This window comes from Lactuca saligna, chromosome 7 (genome assembly GCF_052625555.1).
Source record: "Lactuca saligna cultivar CGN05327 chromosome 7, ASM5262555v1, whole genome shotgun sequence".
Lineage (NCBI taxonomy): Eukaryota > Viridiplantae > Streptophyta > Magnoliopsida > Asterales > Asteraceae > Lactuca > Lactuca saligna.
This window is the reverse complement of record NC_136423.1, coordinates 41526667-41552074: the sequence shown is the minus strand read 5'-3', so window position 1 is coordinate 41552074 and position 25408 is coordinate 41526667. Positions and strand designations below refer to the sequence as shown.

Sequence of the window (25408 nt, the reverse complement as noted above, 5' to 3'; positions counted from 1 at the left end):
AAATCTAAAAAAGTACTTAAACAATAATTCATAACACTTAAAATATAGTTTGTCGGCGAGAGTGTAGGAACAAATAACTAAAAATGGTGTTGCAAAGAAGAATTACTTTTTTTGTTGGATAACTTATATATGTTTACAATGATTTATTTTTATTAGTTTATCATGTTTAGTTCATTATGTTTGTTTCAATCTCAAACCATTTCACATTTTTTTTATGATCTTGTATTGTTAATTTATCTTTATATTTTTCACCAAATTAGGGCAGTCTAATTGATTTTTGTAGTTGCTGACATGGTATGCAAAGTACATTGCTATTTCTTATAGTTTACTCTTTTAATGCTTATTATTGTTCATTATGCATTGAATAGAGAGGAAGATGCAACTAAGAAATGACATTATACCTGATGAAACCATCGATATAATGCAAAAATATGGTAAGAGTTATATAGTAATCAACAATATATATATATATATATATATATATATATATATATATATATATATATTACTGCCTCATAGCATTTCTTGTAGGTAACAATTTTGAAGGTCTCCAAGAGCATTGTTGTTTAAAGGTAAAGTTTTTTCTAAATATTCTTTTGTGATATTGTTTTTCTGATTGGGAAAAATATAAAAGGTAGGCAACATATATCCACTATTTTGTCAACGTAACCCCTTAGCTTTTTTGTAATGATTTAAAAAAAACATATTTGCTTTAATCGTTTAGAAAAATACAAAAGATAACAATGTAACCCCTTAGCTTGTGTGTGTGCATGGTTGAAGACAATATGGAATTTCTAGGTGCAGAATTAGAGCATACATATATGGAAATGGATAAAAGATAACACATGGCTAAAAAGGTTTAATGACATGTATGTTTGATTTCCTTGTGAAGTGTTTACTTATTTTTTTTATACAATTGATATAATATGTATATAGTTTTGCGAAAATGATCTAACTTTTATTGTTTTATATATCACATTAATAACAATAACATTCATATATGCAATATGTATTTTATATTCCTTTTGATACTTTTAGTGGAGCTTGTATACATTAATTCGAATAACATCCATATATGTTTAATGTGATAAAAAATGGTCACTAAAGTTTTAAAATGTGTCACTAAAAATAACATGAAATCTAGAATCAAATGAGTGTTTAGCGGCACAAAATATATGCCTCAAAATACTTTTGCTCTATTGTGGCAAATAAGAAAGTGTCACTAAAATCATATAAGGCTGCAAAGACAAAACAATAAAAGTGTCATTAAAGGGTTTTAGTTGGAGAGTTTCTAGTAATACTTTATATATGTGCCGTTGATTCTTTGAGTAGTCTTTAGTGGCATTCTTTTGGTTTTTAGTGGCACTTTTTGTGTGCCACTAAAATGACATATAATTTGTAGTTGTGTCATGTGAAAGGTTAATTGATTACATTATACAACTTGCTTTTACAACCCAGTTGGATGTAACATGTATAATGCAATTATATCTCAACAACAGCCTCACTTATATAACTCATGTTAGATCATTAGTGTCTTATATTAAGATATTAAATGGCTAGATTATGCGATGAACAATGTTTGATAGATGAAATAATATGGGTCAGTTGCTTAATGAAATCATAACATTTTTTAACAAATAATGTTGTTTTGAAATATAATGAGCCATCCAGTTTTTAAGAAAACAATATATATTTTTTAAACAAATTATATGGTTGATATTTTTAATATACAATGTAGTCATAATAAACAAAACACAAAATCTTATAGACAATAATAAGTATAAAACCTACATAACAAAATATGATTTATGAAAATGCAAATTCCTTCATGGCAAAAAGATAACAAAATACTATCAATATCAATGTTGTCATAGTTATCATAGATATTATTTCCTAAAGTTCTTATATCAACTCAAAACTAATTCATCTAACTTCCTCATGGTTATAGGAAATGTGTATTTGTACATGTATGAATTTTACATACAAATAAATATAATTTTTTTTATCCACCAAAAGAGATGTTTTTAAGTTAATGCAAAATGCAAAACTACTTAACAAATACTTATTTTCCAACCAAGTTCATAGTAAGTGTTGATCATAATGTCAACCATTCATTAAATGCCATAATAATTACACTACCAACATTTTTGTTGTTGGTTGCATTAAATTCTAATTACAAGAATGTTGATTAAAATGAATAGTAAATTTTAGTTTTGGTCCATTGAGTATGTGCAACACTTCATATTTCATACACTAAAAGTATAAAATTTAAAAAGAAATATCTTACAGATCAAAGTCATATCATATGAAAACTTGACTCCTTAAAAAGACATTTCCAAAAGTGTTAGATAGCTAGTGAGCTACAATTCATCTAACTTCCTCATGGTTATAGGAAATGTGTATTTCTACATGTATGAATTTTACATACAAATAAATATAATTTTTGTTATCCACCAAAAGAGATGTTTTTGAGTTAATACAAAATGCAAAACTACTTAACAAATACTTACTTTCCAACCAAGTAGTAAGTGCTCATCATAATGTCAACCATTCATTAAATGCCATAATAATTACACTACCAACCTTCTTGTTGTTGGTTGCATTAAATTCTAATTACAAGTATGATAGATTAAAATTAATAGTAAATTTTAGTTTTGGTCCATTGAGTATGTGTAACACTTTATATTTCATACACTAAAAGTATAAAATTTAAAAAGAAATATCTTACAGATTAAAGTCATATCATATGAAAACCTGACTCCTTAAAAAGACATTTCCAAAAGTGTTAGATAGCTTGTGAGCTACAATTTCATGTTAAACAAACATAGAGAAGCTATATAAGAATCAAATAGTCATAATACATAAATAATGACTAATGGTTTTCTCATACTAATCGTAGTTATCTCAAGTGTTCTAATCTTCATCAAAAGTCATACTAAGAGGTTAAGTCTTCTATAATCCCCCCCCCCCCCCCCCCACCGGGTTTTATTTTTAAATATAGAATAATTGTCAAAAAAAAATTCATAAAAGAAATTGTCTCTGTGTTACATACGTACTATATATAAAACTTTCACATTCAAAACATTTTGGTTTCATATTACTTCAAACTAGATATGTCTCATGGGTAAACAAATCCTTCTTTTTAAAGTATAAAATGCCGCTCATTCATATGCAACTTCATATCAAAGCATTTATGCAATCCAAAAATTATCTGCATTTTATATATTTCAAATTTCAAAACTTGCTCAATTATCGATATATACTTTCATGTATATGTAATGCCATATAATGCATGATTCTAAACATATTGGATCGACCACATTCGTAGATGTAGAAATGAAAAAAATAGATGTTTCAAATACTTGATAAAAATAAAAAAGATGATAACAAATTTCTTTGATACCAAAACTTTCATATAACATATAATTGTTTATTACAATAACTTAGAAAAACAAATAGGAAACCTAAAAGATTACAAAAAGCAGGCATCACAATATTTTATGTTTGCTGACTTTTGTATTCCATTTTTTCGGCTAATGCTAAATCTTAACAAAAATTATTGGAATGAAAATCACAAAATTTAAGTTGAAGTTATTTTTTTTTTAAATGCTAATATATAAGGGCCAATAATAAACACTAGTCAATCTGTAAAGGGTAAAGTGTAAATTAATCAGGCATAAATATCTCTATCATCAATTCATCAAGTAGTCAATTTTCATTTGTAGATCTTTCACCGCTTGCATGGAGAACCTCCCTGAATCTCTAGCACTCGAAATACTGAGTCGATTCGACGACTCAGAAACAGTAGCTTGCTGCCGTATGGCGAGTAAGACTTTCAATTCTGTATTTCCAGGCCTTCAATTTATAAACCTGCAGTGGCGATTGAAATGGTACCTGGAATCAAGGTCCAGAGTTTCGAGTTCTTCAAGTTCTTCCCGATTTACTCCCTCTCTCAAGAGAGTTTTTCTAAATCTTGTATCAAACTTAAGTGCACTGGAATCGGTGCGTATTGGCGTCGAGAATCCACCCCTAGATGTGTTGAATGCTGACGTTGAAGATGATGGCGATGATCTGCATATCAACGATGAGGGCTTCGTTAAGGAGTGGCTCCCTAGGGTTTCCGGAGCTTTGAAATTGCTTTCACTATCAGATTTTTGGGTTCAGTCTAGTAGGCGTCGATCAGAAGTGTTGTCACCGATCTCTGCGCACTGTAAGTTGGTTATATGCTGAAATTCTTCATTTTTATATTCTGTAGCTCTATTCTTAGATTATTGAAATTGTTTACTGTCTGAAAATGTAAATGGTCTGCCAGGATCGTTATTATTCCGGTTCATATATATATATATATATATATATATATATATATATATATATATATATATATGTATATATATATATATATCAACTAGTTATTTATATTATTATTTTATTATTTATTTATTTATTTAAAATTATCATTAATTTGTGGTCAACTATCATTGATTAGGGTTTATTAATGATGATATTTGTTGGTAATAAATGATATTTAATCATATTAAGATCTTGATGCTTTAACTTGGTTGTTTCTGTTGTTGCAGGTCAAAATCTTATTGAATTAGAGCTGAAGAACGCATGGCTATCAGGACAAAACATGAGCGTCATGCCGATGCTAACAAGTTTAACACTTGAACTCATAAGATTAGATGACAAAAATCTAACCGAGTTAAATACATGTTTCCCAAATCTTCAAGTTCTTAACTTGATAGATGTTAGAGGTCTCAAAATGCCGATGATCCACCTCCTCAACCTGAAAACCTGCCATTGGGTTGTAACAGATTCACCATCATATATATGTATAATAGCACCCAATCTCCTCACACTCAGACTCGAGTGTAGAAGTCCCGCTGCCCTTTATATTGAAGCTCCTGTGTGTTCCCACTTGCATCTTGCACTTGATCACTTGAACGCGTTTGCCGTCAAAAGATTTAAGAACTTGAAAACTATACAATTCGAGTGTTCAAACATTCGCTCCTTAATTCGTAAGTTTCATCGTTTAGAAACAGTAGAAACGCTGACCTTAGATATAAGAGCAGGTGGAAATTCCAAATTTAACCTAGAGGTTTTATGTTGTGCTTTCCCGAACATAACTTATTTGTGTTTTAAACCAAGGGTTTGGTCAGAATTTGAGGTGTGGTGTGGCAACATTGGGCTTAAAGGTGTGAAAAGATTTTGTGGGTATTTGTCGGTGGTCGATCCTTTGATGACTTTCGCCTTGGTTGATTGCGTGTTAGAAGAATGCTTCAACTGTGTAGAAATCTCTTTACTTATCCACCGTGGTGTTCCTTCTAATGTATCAAAACATTTCATCACTAAGTGCATGGCTCAGTGGCCAACTCTGAAGTGGGGATGGGGGCTTTGGGAGGAAGGAAGGGAAGATTCTTGGATCCCTGAAGAGCAATTACCTAAAACTCTTGTGGAGGAAGGATCAGATTCCATATGATCAAAAGAAACAAAGAACATCAAATTAAGACTAGTAGAAGGGTGTTTAGGCCAGGGAAATAATTTTGAAGGAAAGATTGACTACAGAATAAAGATGGGAGCAATGATCAATCGGAAGACATGATCGATGAAGAGTTCAAGTGAAGTAGTTTCAGCAGGACCCGTAATTAATTGAGTTTTCTAATAGTTAAAAGTGTTTCTTAGTTAAAGTTTTTATGGTTGTTGTATCTTTTGCAATGCTCTTTCTTGTTATGGTATTACATATTTATATATTTATGGTGCTAGATTTGAGACCAGTTTATTAAATGAGTATATTTAAAAAATAAATAAATATAAAATTTTAAATATTTAATAAGTTTAAATTTATAACAAAATTTAAATATTATTGAATAACAAATTAAAATGTTTTTTCTTTTAGATTTAAACAAATAATTTAGATAAATAAATAAAGGAAATTAATTAAGCTTTAATTTAGTAATTTTGAAATTAGAAAGAAAGTTCATTAATGAAATTGATATGCATTTATTATTACATTTTAATATTATATGAAATTTAATAAAATGATAAACAATAAAATAACATGTGGAATATAAATTAATTTAAAATAATCACAAAATTACGTGTGACAAAATGAATAAGAATGTAACATATGACAAAAAGGTCTTTATTTATTAGCATAGATTACGTATTTATATTTGGATGCCTATGCATGTATACGGGTTGTATTAGTTTTTTGTGTTGCATTTGACGTCTGTAAGGCCTTCATATTCATGAGCACTGAATTTTTGTTGATTACCTTAAACAAAACCCTAGGTGTTCTCTTATGAATGATGCATTATTTAGTTCGATTGGACTACATTCATGTGATGACCGTGAATGCTCCTATTAGCACGAATAAATACTTTTACATCATTAGATTAATTTGAATAGTGTAAAATCAGTCTCATCATATTTGTCGATTCCTTAATTTCAATTATTTTTATTTTTTTCATTTTATTCTCTTTAAATTAGATGTAAGTTACAAAACAAACCCTTCTACTTTTTATTCTTTTTAAATTCAACAACTTTATATGAAATACATTTATAAAAATAAATACTAAAAATCTTAAAAAATACATGTTGATAATTTTTTATTTTTGTTGTCATTGTGAATAGAAATTCATTTTCAATAAAGTTTATGTTTCACTAAACGTTAATGATATATTCTATTATTTTAATTTATATTTTTAACGACCAGCCAATTTGTAATTTTCCAACTCACCTAGACTATATATGTTGGTTTTTTTTTTTTTTTTTTTTTTTTTTTTTTTTTTTTTTTTTTTTTTTTAATTGTGACTATCCATGTGTTAGTTTTTTGGTTCAATCTATCACTATGTTAATTTTTAGTTCGAACGATGGTCGAACGAAAAAAACAACACAGATATAGTCCTAACGGAAAATATAACATTAAGATAATCCGACCAAAAAAACAAGACAAGAATAATCAGAACAAAAAAAATAGCACAATGATAATCGTAACGAAAAAATAACACAGATGATCTGAATGATAAAACAACATATGAATAGTTCGAACGGAAAAATAACAAGGATAGTTGAAACCAAAAAAATAACACAAAAATAGCTTGTAAAAAAATAAAATAACACATTAATAGTCTGAACAAAAAAACTAACACGAGATAATCCGACCAAAAAACAACATAAAGATAATCAAAAAAACATGAAGATAATTCGAACAAAAGAATAATAAATGAATAGTTCAAATGAAATATTAATATATATATATATATATATATATATATATATATATATATATATATAATGAGAAATAATATATCATCCTATATTTTTCTGTCATTTTCCTATACACTTAACATTGTGATATTTGTCGTATCTAATAAAATTAATAAATTTTTATTACATTTGTTATCATCTAAAGTTGATAGAATGAAGGATATGAAAAAAAATGAGGATATTTAATTTCTCATACATAATAATCCAAACGGAAAAATAGTGATAGTTTCAATGAAAAAAATAATACATAAATAGTTCGAACGATTAAAAAGATATTGTAACATCCTGATTTCTCAGGTATATTATTTTATTTAATTATTTTGGAGTTTGAGGAGGAACTCAACGAGTTAAAGCCAAGACTCGCCGAGTAGGGTCGTGGATGTTCATCCGAGTTCACGTCCGGACTCGGCGAGTCCATTAGTGGACTCGGTGAGTCCACGCTGTTTAATGAAACCCTAATCCCCCGGGTTTGGAGCCTATTTAAGGGCACTTATAGCCTCTCATTGCGGCTACCAGTCCCTTGAGAGAGCCCTAAGTGAGCCAAATCGTTATGAGGGAGAAAAAGTCACTTTTTAATCCTTACACCCTTGGTTTAGCAAGAAGAAGGTGACAAGAGCAAAGATGAGGTGCGATTCAAGCGGTTCCAGAGTTCAGAGACATCATTTTGAGGTAATGGTTAGAACCTCCTTCAGTTTTGGTGTTGATCATTAGATTTAGGGTTTTCTAACCCCTTTGGAGAGTAATTATGTGGAGCAAATGGTCCCTCTTCGATTTTGTGCCTTGGATTTGGACTCAAAGAGGTCCAGAGACCTTTACCCTTGGAGCTTTATGGACCAGTTTGGGGTTATTGGCCTTATGTTGCCATTTTTGGGATTAAATCTCCTTTTGATGCCTTGTTGTGGTTATACAAGCATCAAGTTTCGAACTTTACATGACATTCATGCTTGGGGAGGCCATATCTATGGTTTAGAGAAACAGATCTGATCTCAGGAGGTCAGTAGAGTTTGTGCATGGCATGAACTCGCCGAATTGTTCTTGAGACTCGGCGAGTAGGGTTAGGGGTTTCATGAAAATTGCACATTGAATAGACTTGCCGAGTTGGGGGATGACTCAGTGAGTCAGGAGGGGGTTAGAGGACTGGCGTTCAAGGCGGTACTCACCAAGTTGATCTTGAGACTCAGCGAGCTAAATCGGGGTGGCCCCGCGATTCCTGTCTAGTATGACTCATCGAGCATAAGGAGGGACTCTACGTACCAAGCGGGACAAAGAGTTAGTGGACATGTGTGTACTCGCCGAGCACCGGAGTGCACTCGGCTAGTTGGGTCAAAGTTTGACCGTTAACTTTTGTTGACTTTTAGAGATTGGTCAGCAATGTGGCCTTTGGGCCAAGAAGGGGGTAAAATGGTCTTTTACCCTTAAGAGGGTGCCAAGAGAGGATAGAGTCTAGTCTCGAGAGTTATGTTCAAGAGAGCATTTGCCTTATGTGATAGATGGTGGCAAGTTTGAGATGCAAGTGTGAGGATATCTGCTTCCTGCTTGCCAGGTGAGTCTTCTCACTATACTTTACCTTGAATAGGTAAATAGAGTTATGTGATATAGTGTTTTATATATATTATTGTTGCACTGCATTCTTCTATGTGATTTATGTTGTGCATGCTTGCAGATAGGGGTGTAAGTGAGCCGAGCTACTCGGGATCGACTCGCTAAAAGCTCGACTCGAGATCGAATTAAACGAGCCTGAGCCGAGCTCGAGCCCAAATATGAGGCTCGTTTATTAAACGAGCTCTAGCCGAGCTTCAACTAGTGGGCTCGCGAGCCTAAAAGAGCCTAAACGAGCCTAGATATATATATATATATATATATATATATATATATATATATATATATGTGTGTGTGTGTGTGAGAGAGAGAGAGAGAGAGAGAGTGTGTGTATATATATATATATATATATATATATATATAGGCTCGTATAAGCTCGTTTAGGCTCGCGAGCTCACTAAATTGTTCACGAGCCGAGCTTGAGCTTCATTTTAACGCTCGAATCGAGCTCGAGCTCGAGCTCGAGCTTCTTCAAAATTAAACGAGCTCGTTTACACCCCTACTTGCAGAGTTAGAACATGAGGGTTCCCAGAGTTTGGGTGCACGGACCCACAGAGTTATAGCTTCGAGTGGCTAATATGTGTTATATGTGGTATTTTGGGGAACTCACTAAGCTTCGTGCTTACAGTGTTTTGTGTTATGTGTTTCAGGTTTCTCTCAGGATCACGGGACGGCACCGGCTTGATTGTACAAACCAGAGAAAGAGTCATGTTTTGAGGATCCTGGTTTATTATGCAAGTGAAAATGAAGTTATGTTTTGTAATTTGATTATGAATGAGATTTTAAGAAAAGTGTTTTTAAGAATTAAACCATTATATTTAAATGAAAATTTGTTTTGAAATTTACGGTGTTACAGATATATTTTTAATGTTAATAATAATAATGTTTGTTTATTAAAATTATTAAGATTAAAGGGAAAAAAAATATAAAACATTAATAAGGAATAACAAATTAGAAAATTCAAAATAAATGATGTATAACTTACGTGCATATTTAATAAAGTGATATAAATCCAAATGTAAAATGTTAAGACTAAAACGTACGCATATTTATTAAAGTGATATAAATCCAAATATACTATGTTAAGACTAAAACGTTGACACTCCAACATCATTTAAATAATAAAAAAAATAAAATTTTCATGTGAAAAAATGGTTAAGAGCTCCCAGTTGAAGGTCAAATACATCAATTCAATGGTTCATTCTCATATATAGATATTTGTTTGTACGTTTAGAATCACCCGTGCTTAAAATACAATTCCACCAAACATGAGAAATAGGTTATCTAACAATCTAATTAATGTGAATTGTACCCCTAATTTTCTTATAGTACATTGTGATTCATATGATTTGGTTAAATATGCATTTATGTTATTTTTTATCAATCATGTATTGTGCAAGGATAATCAATGACTACTTTATATAACTTGCTTTTACAACCGAGTAACATGTATAATGTCTTTGTATCTCAACAACCGTATGGCTTATATCAAGAGACTAAATGTCAAGATTAGGAGATAAACAATGTTTGATAGATGAAATAATATATAGGTCAGTTGATCAATGAAATCATGACCTTATTTAACAAATAACATTGTTTTGAAATATAACGACTGATGTAGTTTTTTGTAAGAAAACAATATATTTATCAAATATTATGGTTGGTTTTTTTAATATAGAACGAATTCATAATAAACAAAACACAAAATTTTGCGGAAAAATAATTACTATAAAACCTACATTGATAAAACATAACAAAATAGGATTTATGAAAATGCAAATTCCTTCATGGAAAAAACATAACAAAATACAATCAATACCATTATTGTTAGAATAGTTGTCGTAGATATTCTTTCCTAAAGTTCTTACATCAACTCAAAACTAATTCATCTAAGTTCATTGGTGTTACATGTATGAACTTTACATGCAAATAAACAAATTGTTTGATATCAAACGAGATCATGAAATTGGCTCTCTATTAGTACATTGCGATTGGATCATCTGGTACTACACATCACTAGTCAATGGCCTTTCCACCGGAAGCAACCTGATTTCAAAATTTATCTTCTCCTTCTATGTAAATGTGTAATTGTTGTTGGATTTCATCATTCCTTCCTGTTACGGTAATCGACTATATGGCTTTACATAAATCTAAAATTTATTATGTTAAACTATTACTCTTCTAGTTCGAATTAACCCGATAGAAACAATTTTCATGATTTTCTCTTGTTGGTTTCCTTGTTTTTAATATGAAGACCAAGTGTTTGATGAAATTCCACAAAGAGACATGAATGTATTTTCCTGTAATTGGATTTACAATTTGTTAGTTGTTTGTTCAGAATCAGTAGGTATCAAATAGCAATATCATTTTGAGGTGCACCTCCAATGACGTGAATTTGTTCATAGGAGATGTTGTGTGCAATTATATAGAGAAATTTCAATATTTGTCATTAAAAGCAATGTAAAATTAAAGATATCAAACGAGATTTATCGGTGTTTTCTGATATCTAGTTGTGTGTTCCTCTACCAACTCTAGATTGTTTATAGTTACTTGTAATTAAACATCGCATAATTATAACATATCTTTTTGGATTTCATTGATCGTTCTTTGTTTAGTTTGAACGTTTTTTGTACCGTATTTGATTCATTTCTCCATTTATGGTTAGGTTTAATTGATTTTTACACAAACATCAAGTGTTAGATGAAACTCCTAAATGACAATATTATGAATCAAACAAAATAGTGTTATGAAAATGTTGTTCCTTTATTCTTCTTCGTTGATATGGAAAACTCTTAGTAAAGAGGTTTTTTCTTGACTTTTCAGCTCCTTATAAGTCTAATATAAAAACAATAATATGTGTTGTGTAGGTGAACACTTACGAACTTTTACCTCCACCATTTTACATAGTATTTATTTTACTTTCTGAAATTAATGGTAAACTTTTTACTCTTTTACTAAATGATAGGTGATTTTGTCATGCTAAGCTTCTTGATACACTATTTGATTATGAAAATTACACAAAACTTGCAAAACTTGCAGGTTAGATTAACGATTGTTTTTCACTCTTTTGTTGAATGGTTGATGCTTATCTTCATTATTTTTTTCAGTGTTGAGAATGTAAAAATGTGCAGTAGAAGTTAATGTTATGAAAGTATAAGTTCCAAGATTGCATTATCTATTCAGCCTTAAAAATGTAAAAACAGTTGTGGTTGTCTCCTGTTTGGAGGATCAAGAAATGTATAGTGCCAAATGTACTTTTACATTATATTCTTTCTCATTAACAATTTAGCATCTCACTTATTCTATTTTTGCAAACTTTTCTTGATAGTGTGAGGTTGAAGGGTGATATTACTATTTTCCTCTTCATCCACTGGAAACTCGTAGATTGGTTTAAATCCTTACTTTCGTAGGCCAATTTTAATTATTTATTATATAAAATTCTAAACTATTCAACAAATGAAGTATTTAAATAAAGTCAAATATTAAAAGGTAAGTATTTAGATGGGAAATAATCATCAATGTAAGGTAAAAATATTAAAATCGAATAAATAAGAAGAATATATAGATAATTATCAAATTGTATGTTAAATTGATCACGTATAAATGGTTAAAATGCCTTATTTAACAACTTAAATGGATAAATTACTAAATTCATAGACATTTTTGTAAATCTAAAAAAGTACTTAAACAATAATTCATAACACTTAAAATATAGTTTGTCGGCGAGAGTGTAGGAGCAAATAACTAAAAATGGTGTTGCAAAGAAGAATTACTTTTTTTTTGTTGGACAAGTTATATTTGTTTACAATGATTTATTTTTGTTAATTTATCATGTTTAGTTCATTATGTTTGTTTCATTCTCAACCATTTCACATTTTTTTATTATCTTCTATTGTTAATTTATCTATATATTTTTCACCAAATTAGGGCAATCTAATTGATTTTTGTAGTTGTTGACATGGTATGCAAAGTACATTGCTATTTCTTACAGTTTACTCTTTTAATGCTAATTATTGTTCATTATGCATTGAATAGAGAGAAAGATGCAACTAAGAAATGATATTATACCTGATGAAACCAAAGACATAATGCAAAAATATGGTAAGAGTTATATAGTATTCAATAATATATATATATATATATATATATATATATATATATATATATATATATTACTTCCTCATAGAATTTCTTGTGGGTAACAATTTTGAAGGTCTCCAAGAGCATTGTTGTTTAAAGGTAAAGTTTTTTCTAAATATTCTTTTGTGATATTGTTTTTCTGATTGGTAAAAATACAAAAGGTAGGCAACATATATTCACTATTTATTCAATGCAAGCCCTTAGCTTTTTTGTAATGATTTAAAAAACATATTTGGTTTAATCGTTTAGAAAAATACAAAAGATATATATTTATGCTTTTTTGTTTTACTAATGTAGTGTGTGTGCGTGGTTGAAGACAATATGGAATTTTTAGGTATAGAATTAGAGCAATATATATATATATATATATATATATATATATATATATATATATATATATATATATATATATATATATATAGGGGAGGGTTCATGCGAAAATGCAAATAATTTGCGAAAACGCGAAAACAAGAAAACCATATGATATTATGTCACCTCAACATTATATTTTGGAAAATAATTCATCCAAACTTTGAAATATATGATGATAATCGATGATAGATGATAGACTATTTCATATTAGCAAAGTATGATTTTTAACATTTTTATTATGAAAACATGAATTTAAAAATGATTAAGGATGTGAAAAAAATAAAATTATAAAAACCGTCTTTAAATCTATATTATCATAACACCATCTAATGTAAACTTACTATCTTTAATTTATTGCTAATAAAATTATTTTTTTATAGTACATGTATCTAATTTTCATAAGATAAAAGTTGTTTTCGCGTTTTCGCAGGATATTTATATTTTCGCATGAACTTACTTCTATATATATATATATATATATATATATATATATATATATATATATATATATATATATATATATATATATATATATATGGAAATGGATAAAAGATAACACATGGCTAAAAAGGTTTAATGACATGTATGTTTGATTTCCTTGTGAAGTGTTTACTTAATTTTTTTATACAATTGATATAATACATATATAGTTTTGCGAAAATAATCTAACTTTTATTGTTTTATATATCACATTAATAACAATAACATTCATATATGCAATGTGTATTTTATATTCCTTTTGATACTTTTAGTCGAGCTTGTATACATTAATTCGAATAGCATCCATATATGTTTAATGTGATAAACAAAATGCTCACTAAAGTTCTAAAATGTGTCACTAAAAATAACATGAAATCTAGAATCAAATGAGTGTTTATCGGCCCAAAATATATGCATCAAAATACTTTTTTTCTATTGTGGCAAATAAGAAAGTGTCACTAAAATCATATAAGGCTGCAACGACAAAACAATAAAAGTGTCATTAAAGGGTTTTAGTTGGAGAGTTTCTAGTAATACTTTATATATGCGTCGTTGATTCTTTGAGTAGTCTTTAGTGGCATTCTTTTGGTTTTTAGTGGCACTTTTTGTGTGCCACTAAAATGACATATAATTTGTAGTTGTGTCATGTGAAAGGTTAATTGATTACATTATACAACTTGCTTTTACAACCCAGTTGGATGTAAAATGTATAATGCAATTATATCTCAACAACCGCCTCACTTATATAACTCATGTTAGATCATTGGTGTCTTATATTAAGATATTAAATGGCAAGATTATAAGATGAGCAATGTTTAATAGATGAAATAATATGGGTCAGTTGCTTAATGAAATCATAACCTTATTTAACAAATAATGTTGTTTTGAAATATAATGAGCTATCCAGTTTTTAAGAAAACAAAATATATTTTTTAAACAAATTATATGGTTGATATTTTTAATATACAACGAAGTCATAATAAACAAAACACAAAATCATGTCGACAGTAATAAGTATAAAACCTACATAACAAAATATGATTTATGAAAATGCAAATTCCTTCATGACAAAAAGATAACAAACTATCAATATCAATGTTGTCATAGTTATCATAGATATTATTTCCTAAAGTTCTTATATCAACTCAAAACTAATTCATCTAACTTCTTCATGGTTATGGGAAATGTGTATTTCTACATGTATGAATTTTACATACAAATAAATATAATTTTTGTTATCCACCAAAAGAGATGTTTTTGAGTTAATACAAAATGTTAAACTACTTAACAAATACTTACTTTCCAACCAAGTTCATAGTAAGTGTTCATCATAATGTCAACCAGTCATTAAATGTTATAATAATTACACTACCAACATTATTGTTGTTGGTTGCATTAAATTCTAATTACAAATATGTTGATTTAAATGAATAGTAAATTTTAGTTTTGGTCCATTGAGTATGTGTAACACTTCATATTTTATACACTAAAAGTATAAACTTTCAAAAGAAATATCTTACGGATTAAAGTCATATCATATGAAAATTTGACTCCTTAAAAAGACATTTCCAAAAGTGTTAGATAGCTTGTGAGCTTCAATTTCATGTTAAACAACCATAGAGAAGCTATATAAGAACCAAATAGTTATAATCCATAAATAATGACTAATGCTTTTCTCATACTAATCGTAGTTATCTCAAGTGTTCTAATCTTCATCAAAAGTCATACTAAGAGGGTAAGTCTTTTATAATCCCCCCACCCCACCCCCCGGTTTTATTTTTAAATATAGAATACTTGTCACAAAAAAATTCATAAAACAAATTGTCTCATGTGTTACATACATACTAGATATAAAAACTTTCACATTCAAAACATTTTGTTTTCATATTACTTTGCACTTCAAAAAGCATTCTTCAAACTTGATATGTCTCAAAGGTAAACAGATCCTTCTTTCTAAAGTATGAAATGCCCTCATTTATATGCAACTTCATATCAAAGCATTTATGCAATCCAAAAATTATCTACATTTTATATATTTCAAATTTCAAAACTTGTTCAATTATCGATATATGATTTCATGTATATGTAATGCCATATAATGCATGATTCTAAACATATTGGATCGACCACATTCGTAGATGTAGAAATGAAAAAAATAGATGTTTCAAATACTTGATAAAAATAAAAAAAGATGCTACCAAATTTCTTTGATAAGAAAACACTCCTATAACATATATTTTTTTATTACAATAACTTAGAAAAACAAATAGGAAACTTAAAAGATTACAAAAAGTACATCACAATATCTTATGTTGCTAACTTTTGTATTGCATTTTTTCGGCTAATGTTAAATCTTAACAAAAATCATTGGAATGAAAATCATAAAATTTAAATTGAAGTTATTTTTTTTAAATGCTAATATATAAGGGCTAATAATAAACACTAGTCAGTCTGTAAAGGGGTAAAATGTAAATTAATCACGCATAAATATCTCTGTCATCAACTCATCAAGTAGTCAATTTTCATTTGTAGATCTTTCACCGCTTGCATGGAGAACCTTCTTGAATCTCTAGCACTCGAAATACTGAGTCGACTCGACGACTCAGAAACGGTAGCATGCTGCCGTATGGCGAGTAAGACTTTCAATTATGTATTTCCAGGCCTTCAATTTATAAACTTGCAGTGGCGATTGAAATGGTACCTGGAATCAAGGTCCAGAGTTTCGAGTTCTTCAAGTTCTTCCCGATTTACTCCTCTCTCAAGAGAGTTTTTCTAAATCTTGTATCAAACTTAAGTGCACAGGAATTGGTGCGTATTGGCGTCGAGAATCCACCCCTAGATGTGTTGAATGCTGACGTTGAAGATGATGGCGATGATCTGCATATCACCGATGAGGGCTTCGTTAAGGAGTGGCTCCCTAGGGTTTCCGGAGCTTTGAAATTGCTTTCACTATCAGATTTTTGGGTTCAGTCTAGTAGGCGTCGATCAGAAGTGTTGTCACTGATCTCTGCGCACTGTAAGTTGGTTATATGCTGAAATTCTTCATTTTTATATTATGTAGCTCTGTTCTTAGATTATGGAAATTGTTTACTGTCTGAAAATGTAAATGGTTTGCCAGGATCGTTATTATTCTGGTTCATATATATATATATATATATATATATATATATATATATATATCAATTAGTTATTTATCTTATTATTTTATTATTTATTTATTTATTTAAAATTATCATTAATTTGTGGTCAACTATCATTGATTAGGGTTTATTAATGATGATATTTGTTGGTAATAAATGATATTTAATCATATTAAGATCTTGATGCTTTAACTCGGTTGTTTCTGTTGTTGCAGGTCAAAATCTTATTGAATTAGAGCTGAAGAACGCATGGCTATCAGGACAAAACATGAGCGCCATGCCGATGCTAACAAGTTTAACACTTGAACTCATAAGATTAGATGACAAAAATCTAACTGAGTTAAATACATGTTTCCCAAATCTTCAAGTTCTTAACTTGATAGATGTTAGAGGTCTCAAAATGCCGATGATCCACCTCCTCAACCTGAAAACCTGCCATTGGGTTGTAATAGATTCACCATCATATATATGTATAATCGCACCCAATCTCCTCACACTCAGACTCGAGTGTAGAAGTCCCGTTGCCCTTTATATTGAAGCTCCTGTGTGTTCCCACTTGCATCTTGCACTTGATCACTTGAACGCGTTTGCAGTCAAAAGATTTAAGAACTTGAAAACTATACAATTCGAGTGTTCAAACATTCGCTCCTTAATTCGTAAGTTTCATCGTTTAGAAACAGTAGAAACGCTGACCTTAGATATAAGAGCAGGTGGAAATTCCAAATTTAACCTAGAGGTTTTATGTTGTGCTTTCCCGAACATAACTTATTTGTTCGGGAAGGATCAGATTCCATATGATCAAAAGAAACAAAGAAAATCAAATTAAGACTAGTAGAAGGGTGTTTAGGCCAGGGAAATAATTTTGAAGGAAAGATTGACTACAGAATAAAGATGGGAGCAATGATCAATCGGAAGACATGATCGATGAAGAGTTCAAGTGAAGTAGTTTCAGCAGGACCCATAATTAATTGAGTTTTCTAATAGTTAGAAGTGTTTCTTAGTTAAAGTTTTTATGGTCGTTGTATCTTTTGCAATGCTCTTTCTTGTTATAGTATTACATATTTATATATTTATGGTGCTAGATTTGAGACCAGTTTATTAAATGAGTATATTTAAAAAATAAATAAATATAAAATTTTATATTTAATAAGTTTAAATTTATAACAAAATTTAAATATTATTGAATAAAAAATTAAAATGTTTTTTTTCTTCTAGATTTAAACAAATAATTTAAATAAATAAATAAAGGAAATTAATTAAGCTTTAATTTAGTAATTTTGAAATTAGAAAGAGAGTTCATTAATGAAATTGATATGTATTTATTATTACATTTTAATATTATATGAAATTTAATAAAATGATAAACAATAAAATAACATGTGAAATATAAATTAATTTAAAATAACCACAAAATTACGTGTGACAAAATGAATAAGAATGTGACATATGGTAAAAAAAAGTCTTTATTTATTAGCATAGATTACGTATTTATATTTGGATGCCTATGCACGTATACGGGTTGTATTAGTTTTTTGTGTTGCATTTGACGTCTGTAAGACCTTCATATTCATGAGCACTGAATTTTTGTTGATTACCTTAAACAAAACCCTAGGTGTTCTCTTATGAGTGATGCATTATTTAGTTAGATTGGACTGCATTCATGTGATACCGTGAATGCTCCTATTAGCATGAATAAATACGTTTACATCATTAGATTAATTTGAATAGTGCAAAATCAGTCCCATCATATTTGTCAATTCCTTAATTTCAATTATTTTTATTTTTTTCATTTTATTCTCTTTAAATTAGATGTAAGTTACAAAATAAACCCTTCTACTTTTTATTCTTTTTAAATTCAGCAACTTTATATGATATACATTTATAAAAATAAATACTAAAAATCTTAAAAAATACATGTTGATTATTTTTTATTTTTGTTGTCATTGTGAATAGAAATTCATTTTCAATAAAGTTTATGTTTCACTAAACGTTAAAGATATATTCTATTATTTTAATTTATATTTTTAATGACCAGCTAATTTGTAATTTTTCCAACTCACCTAGACTATATATGTGTCATTTCGAACTAAAAATTAACATAAGCATGTTTCGAACTATTAATTATCACATGGATAGTGTGAATAAAAAAATAATTACATTAGATAGTTCGAACTAAAAATTAACACAGTGATAGATTGAACGAAAAAACTAACACATGGATAGTCTGAATAAAAAAAAAAAAAAATCCAAACAAAAAAAATACATGGATAGTTGAAAAAAAAATAAAGATGGTCGAACGAAAAAAACAACACAGATATAATCCTAACGGAAAAAATAACATAAAGATAATCCGACCAAAAAAACAAGACAAGAACAGTCAAAACAAAAAAAAATAGCACAATGATAATCGTAACGGAATAAATAACACAAAGATGATCTGAATGATAAAACAACATATGAATAGTTCAAAGGAAAAATAACAAGGATAGTTGAAACCAAAAAATAACACAAAAATAGCTTGTAAAAAAATAAAATAACACATTAATAGTCTGAACGAAAAAACTAACACGAGATAATCCGATCAAAAAACAACATAAAGATAATCATAACGAAAAAAAACATGAAGATAATTCGAACAAAAGAATAATAAATGCGTAGTCCAAATGAAATATTAATATTTATAATGAGAAATAATATATCATCCTATATTTTTCTATCATTTTCCTATACACTTAACATTGTGATATTTGTCGGATCTAATAAAATTAATAAATTTTTATTACATTTGTTATCATCTAAAGTTGATAGAATGATGGATATAAAAAAAAAAATGAGGATATTTAATTTCTCATACATAATAATCCAAACGGAAAAATAGTGATAGTTTCAATGAAAAAAATAATACATAAATAGTTCGAACGATTAAAAAGATATTGTAATATCCTGATTTCCTAGGTATATTATTTTATTTAATTATTTTGGAGTTTGAGGAGGAACTCGACGAGTTGGAGCCAAGACTTGCCGAGTAGGGTCGCGGATGTTCATCCGGCTTCACGTCCGGAATCGGCGAGTCCACGCTGTTTAATGAAACCTTAACCCCCGGGTTTGGAGCCTATTTAAGGGCACTTATAGCCTCCCATTGCGGCTACCAGTCCCTTGAGAGAGCCCTAAGTGAGCCAAATCTTTATGAGGGAGAAGAAGCCACTTTTTGATCCTTGAACCCTTGGTTTAGAAAGAAGAAGGTGACAAGAGCAAAGAGGAGGTGCGATTCAAGCAGTTCCAGAGTTCGAAGACATCATTTTCTGGTAATGGTTCGAACCTCCTTCAATTTTGGTGTTGATCATTAGATTTAGGGTTTTCTAACCCCTTTGGAGAGTGATTATGTGCAGCAAATGGTCCCTCTTCGAGTTTGTGCCTTCGATCTGGACTCAAAGAGGTCTAGAGACCTTGACCCTTGGAGCTTTATGGACCAGTTTAGGGTAATTGGCCTTAGGTTGCCATTTTTGGGATTAAATCTCCTTTTGATGCCTTGTTGTGGTTATACAAGCATCAAGTTTCGAACTTTACGTGACATTCATGCTTGGGGAGGCCATATCTATGGTTTGGAGAAACAAATCTGATCTCAGGAGGTCAGTAGAGTTTGTGCATGGCATGAACTCGCCGAGTTGTTCTTGAGACTCCGGGAGTAGGGTTAGGGTTTCACGTAAATTGCTCAGTGAATAGACTTGCCGAGTTGGGGGATGACTCAGAGAGTTAGGAGGGGGTTAGAGGACTGGAGTTCAAGGCGGTACTCGCCGAGTTGATCTTGAGACTCCGCGAGTTGAGTCGGGGTGGCCCCGCGATTCCTGTCTAGTATTACTCATCGAGCATAAGGAGGGACTCTACGTACCAAGCAGGACAAAGAGTTAGTGGACATGTGTGTACTCGCCAAGTCACCGGAGTGCACTCGGCGAGTTGGGTCAAAGTTTGACCATTGACTTTTGTTGACTTTTAGGGTTTGGTCAACAGTGTGGTCTTTGGGCCAAGAAGGGGGTAAAATGGTCTTTTACCCTTAAGAGGGTGCTAAGAGAGGATAGATTCTAGTCTCGAGAGTTATGTTCAAGAGAGAATTTGCCTTATGTGATAGATGGTGGCGAGTTCGAGATGCAAGCGTGAGGATATCTGCTTCCTACTTGCCAGGTGAGTCTTCTCACTATACTTTACGTTGAGTAGGTAAATAGAGTTATGTGATACAGTGTTTTATATATATTGTTGTTGCACTGTATTCTTCTATGTGATTTATGTTGTGCATGCTTGCAGAGTTAGAACCTAAGGGTTCACAGAGTTTGGGTGCACGAACCCACAGAGTTATAGCCCGAGTGGCTAATATGTGTTATATGTGGTATTTTGGGGAACTCACTAAGCTTCGTGCTTACAGTGTTTTGTGTTATGTGTTTCAGGTTTCTCTCAGGATCACGGGACGGCACCGGCTTGATTGTACACACCAAAGAAAGAGTCATGTTTTGAGGATCCTGGTTTATTATGCAAGTGAAAATGGAGTTATGTTTTGTAATTTGATTATGAAGGAGATTTTAAGAAAAGTGTTTTTAAGAATTAAACTATTATATTTAAATGAAAAATTGTTTTGAAATTTACGGTGTTACAAGTTGGTATCAGAGCCTTGGTTTGAGGGATTCGGATGCACCTTCGGTTAATATGGACTCAAACTAAGGAAGTAAGAAAAGTTTTCAAAGAAATAATTTTCTAAAGCGAATAAGGGTTGAAAGAAAGCGAGAAAGAGCAGTGTGTACAATCAGCCAGAGCCCGAACGGTGATTTCCCAAAATACCATTACTTTTGTGTTATGAGATATTTATGATGCACTTTATGAGATATTATTGCATGCTAGAGACAGGCTAGGTATTTCATATCTTAGGACTAGAGTGGCCTGATTTGTGATGCCTTAGCCTAGGAATTGCTGTTATATGCGATGTGCTTTTGAGTATGTGATGAGTGAGAATATTTAGTTGGAATCCTTTAGGGGATTTGAGTAGAGAAGTAATCTAGGGGAGATACCTAGATGAGTACTGTGGTACTTAGCGAAAGAATAGTTAGAACCCGCGAGGGGAAGAGTTGCAGAGTTCGGTGGTACTTTTAAGGATGAGCAGAGCAAGCGGGGTTATCACCCAGAGTGAGTCCTATGTATTCTTCGATACCCGAATGTTGCTTGCTTCGTGCTTCGTGGAACTCTCGATGATGGGAGTCAGCTACCAAGCGAATATGACAATATTCAGGAGGTAGATGGATGGCATCATTAGGAGCTCTTCAACAGCTGATGGCATAGAAGTGTGGGAATCTAGGAAAAGCCTAGGGAGAAACCTTAGCCAGATGATTGCGCTGGCAGAGTAGAGAATTTCGTTGGGGAGCGAGCACGCGCGACGGAATTGGTGAACGAGAAGGTTGAGCAGCTACTTAGGAGCTCCGGGATAGTCTGTGTCGAAAGTATGGGTAGATGTGGCAGGTAGTATGGGCCCGTACTACTGAAAGCAAAGGACCCATACTTGATACAGGGAGTATTCCGAAGGTTCTAATGAGCGGAATGAGGAGTGATGTTATGGTTCGAGTACCATACATCGGAGCAGATGGAGGAGTGATGTTATGGTTCGAGTACCATACATCGGAGCAGATGGAGGAGTGATGTTATGGTTCGAGTAACATACATCGGAGCAGAATGAGGAGTGATGTTATGATTCGAGTACCATACATTGGAGCGGATCGAGGAGTGAAGTTATGGTTCGAGTACCGTACATCGGAGCGGATGGAGGAGTGATGTTATGGTTCGAGTACCATACATCGGAGTAGATGGAGGAGTGATGCTATGGTTGATGTACCATACACCGGAGCATATTGAGAAGAGATGTCATGGGATGAGTACCATGGTTCGTAGTGAATGATGCTCGTGGTTCTTCGGTTATCCGGTCATGATTGATGAGGTATAGATTGGACGCTATGGGTTTTAGGCCAGTGGGTCATGATTGAGTTCGAAGAGGCGTCCCTTGAGAGGGAGGTCGAGAGCCTTTCAGAGTATTTTGGTAAGGAGTCAGAGGGAGGGGAGAATTTCGGTCTGAGTTGAGCAATCAGTCGATAGAGGAGATGTCACCTTATATGACCTGGGTGGTGCTATTTATGTTCGTATGCGAAACATGACAGGCATGATGTTTAAGTTTTGGGTTTGGAGGTAAACCCTGTAGGTTTTCATTGAGGATGATTTTCCATCAGAGTATCAAGTAGCATGTGTGCAGCGAGGTAGTAATTTACCATGAGCAGATAGTCAGTTGGGACTGAGATAGCCGAGGACCACGTTACACCTATTTGAGTATAGTAGGGCGTATTGTAGAGTATCAGTGGGGAGTCCAGTCAAGTTTATCAGTGCAGTGGTTTTTCTATCTATGTTGGGTATTGAATATGGGAGTGGGTCTCTGTTCTTGGGAAGATCCATGTGATGGAACGTCGGTTGATGAGTCGAGGTGGGGGAGTATGATGATTTCGTGGTCCAGTCTATGAGTCAGTGATGTTATTGGACAATTGAGTTGTTTGGTTTTGGATTGGTACAAGACTTGGAACGACTAGAGGCAGTCGTGACAAGAAGTTCTTGAGGATTTCATCTGAGGTTCAGAGTATATGAGATCGATTGATTACCTTAAAGGGGATTATCGGGCGTTGCATAGCACTTTCTAGGGGTAGGTGCGTTATTGCTGGTGAAAATAGTTTGTGAGATTGTTGATGTGTTAGATAGTGATGGTTCGAACCCTAAGTGGGGGAGAATCGGGTGGTTTATTGAAAGAACCATAGATTTGTGCAAGAGCGGTTAGGGGTTGGATACAGAAACCTGCGGCTTGAATTCATGAGATCAGGGTCATTGGTGATCAAGGAAAGCTGCAGGGCGAGATAATGCGTGTGGTATATGTCTGATAGAAGGATGAGTGTCTCCACGGCGGGTGGTCAATGGTCAGGAATCTGGTGGTGGTCAGAGTCATTTCAAGTGGAAGACTTGTAATGATGGTATGGGTAGTTGAGAACTTCTAGGTTAAAATATGGGTAGAAGATTGTTGAGTAGCCAACTCCCAGGCTGGGATGTGTATTCTTGCTTGGATTTTGAGTAGTAGTGGAAAGGGTTTTGGAGGATCATCAGTGTGTTCTGAAGAGTTAGCGCATTCCTTGTATTCTAATTGAGTGTTTGGATGCACTGAAGTTGCGCATTGAGTGAAATAGGAAATTATTATGGGATTAGAGGAAATGTATTGATGTATGTGTATGGTGCTGGGAGTAAGGGAATCAATGGTAGAGGCAAGACATTGTGATGCTCTGTTATGGTGTTCCGTGGTTTCCGCGTATAGTGTCCCAACTTCGGAGTTATTTAGAGTCTTGGGTTTAAGACGACTAGTGATGTATCATGTATCTACGGTTCCAGTGGGAGCCCTTCGTGTATTGTCATCAAGAGGGATTATTTAAGGAAGTGGATCTTCGCAGAGGTAGGTTCTGTGTTATGGCGGTTGCCGCCAGAGTCTGTAATACATATCGGGGCAAGTGTGTGTGTAACTATCTATGATAGTATTCAGTGCATGAGTTAGTGAACATAGTGTCGCGTTGTAATGAGAATGAGAGTATAGGGTGAAGCTACGGGGATCCGTAGTATTCACCAGTCCGAGGGTGTTGTGATGCTACGGGGAGCCGTAGTACTCACAAGTCAGAGAGAGAGAGAGAGAGAGTCTTGATGCTACGGGGAGCCGTAGTATTCGCCAGTTAGAGGGTGTTTTGATGCTACGGGGAGCCGTAGTACTCAAAAGTCAGAGGGAGGGAGTCGTGGTACTACGGGGAACCGTAGTACTCACTAGTTAGTTGGCATTGTGATACTACGGGGAGCCGTATTATCACTAGTCAGAGGTTGTCGTAATGTTGCAGGAAGCCATAGTACCCACTAGACGGCAAGAAAGTATGATGATGGAGTGTTCTCCGATAAGTGCATGATGCAAAAGAGTTTTAGGCTTGAGTAGCCCTAGTGTTGAGTTTATGGAGCCTAGTGGTTAAACCGGGGTGAGACTGGGGTCTCCGTCTCTGTCGGGAGGGTCAGCGAGGCGCGCAGGAGAATATGCGCAGCAGACGCCAGAGGTTAGAGCTGAGTCGATCTTCGATTGGATTGTGTTTTTTTATGAGGGAAAGGGAATTTCATGACTTGCGTGTTACTGGGCCGTGATAGTGATCAAGGGAGGAAGTTAGTGAGATATTATGAATCATGTTATGTGTGACCTTTGGGGGGGTTCAGTTGTGGGGCCAAAAGCTGACCTGGTGCTCGGTATCGAAGATGAATATGAGAAATGAGCTAGAGTTTGCCATGGTGATGTCTGTGGACACTTCGGAGCGAGCGAACGA

The 25408-nt window shown here is 32.4% G+C and overlaps 2 pseudogenes; both read left to right on the top strand.

The window, feature by feature from the left end:
• The first annotated feature begins 3741 nt into the window (after nt 1-3741).
• Nucleotides 3742-5479, top strand: LOC145006866 (F-box/LRR-repeat protein At4g29420 pseudogene; annotated as a pseudogene).
• A 10929-nt stretch (nt 5480-16408) lies between these two features.
• On the top strand, nt 16409-17826 carry LOC145006865 (F-box/LRR-repeat protein At4g29420 pseudogene; annotated as a pseudogene).
• Nucleotides 17827-25408: the final 7582 nt, after the last annotated feature.